We start from the raw sequence: 1,315 nt of genomic DNA on the forward strand, positions 1-1,315 counted from the left end.
GTGTGTGTGTGTGTGTGTGTGTGTGTGTGTGTGTGTGTGTGTGTGTGAGGAGAGAGAGGAAAAATGGAGAAGTTTTGTTCTACATGTTGGGGCTTGGAGGTGGGTGTTGGTGACATTCAGGAAAATAAAAAAAAGAGAGGATAAACTAAAATAGCTGTCAGGGGAGGGCGAGTCATGCCAATTAAGAGTGCAATTATCTATTTTTACTTCTACTGTTCTTCAGCATCTGAATATAACTTCCAGCTTGCTCAGAGGTTTGGCAGTGGGTGGTAAGAAGAGGGAGGATGCACACATAATCCATTCTGAACGAGATGCAGGAGAGCATCACTTTACTGTTTTATTTTTTAATTTAATTTGTTTTTGTACTTGATTAAACCATTGAGTTACATGAGGCACGGTGCTTGAATTTATGTATTAGACTGAGGTCAAAGTCCTGTCCAGTTGCATCTTATAAGAGCTCAAGTTAGAAGTTCAGTTTTGCAAACAAACACCTGTTCTACAAAGATCTGAGCAAGGTTTGTTCAAACTTATGTAGACAAACGGGACCAGCAGTGTAATTACGTCTTTCTGGCTAGATGGTTTCCACAGTCCTGGGGTTACACAGGGTCAAAGGCGACTGAGCTGTGAAGTAGCACATTGAGTTCTCTGGAGAAAGAACCTTCTTTTTCTTGCCTGTGGTCATAAGTGGCATTTAAATGGCACAAGACTGAGTCAGAAACTCATCAATATTCTCAATCCATACATGCCCTCAGTCTCTTTATAAAAAAAAAAAAAATGCATCCAGAGCAGTTTGAGTTGAACTCATATTTGTGTGGACTAAGTTTAGCCCTGGGCGCTGACTGTAAGGTGACTGCAGAAAAGCAGACCTGTTGTTTTTCCTCCAGTGTCTCGCTCTCTCACACACACCAAGAAAGACAGCTTCCAGCAGCATCAGAGCTATAAATAACTCTACAGCAGCACCGCATATTAGTGGGTGGATTAGGAGTGAGTCGTCACTTCATATTTTTAAACCTAATGTATTCAAATCTCTCAGTTATGGGATGATTCATAGTGTTGCATACTTTGGATTTAAAGAAACTTTTGTTTCAGTCTCCTGCATTTGTTTTATTGTGTAATCCCATCTCCTACATCCAGTTGTACATTGAGGAGTGGTGGAGATTTTTTCTGCAAATAATTCATGACCTTTCCGCTTCATCTGCTCCAGGGAATGACACCAGTATCAAGTGCATCCAAACTACAGTGAAACCCTTCAGATATTGCTCAGCAGGTTAACGTCAGAGGCAGGAAAAGGATTCCGCATCAGCAACACACCACC

This window comes from Austrofundulus limnaeus, unplaced genomic scaffold, assembly GCF_001266775.1.
Source record: "Austrofundulus limnaeus strain Quisiro unplaced genomic scaffold, Austrofundulus_limnaeus-1.0 Scaffold61, whole genome shotgun sequence".
Classification (NCBI taxonomy): domain Eukaryota; kingdom Metazoa; phylum Chordata; class Actinopteri; order Cyprinodontiformes; family Rivulidae; genus Austrofundulus; species Austrofundulus limnaeus.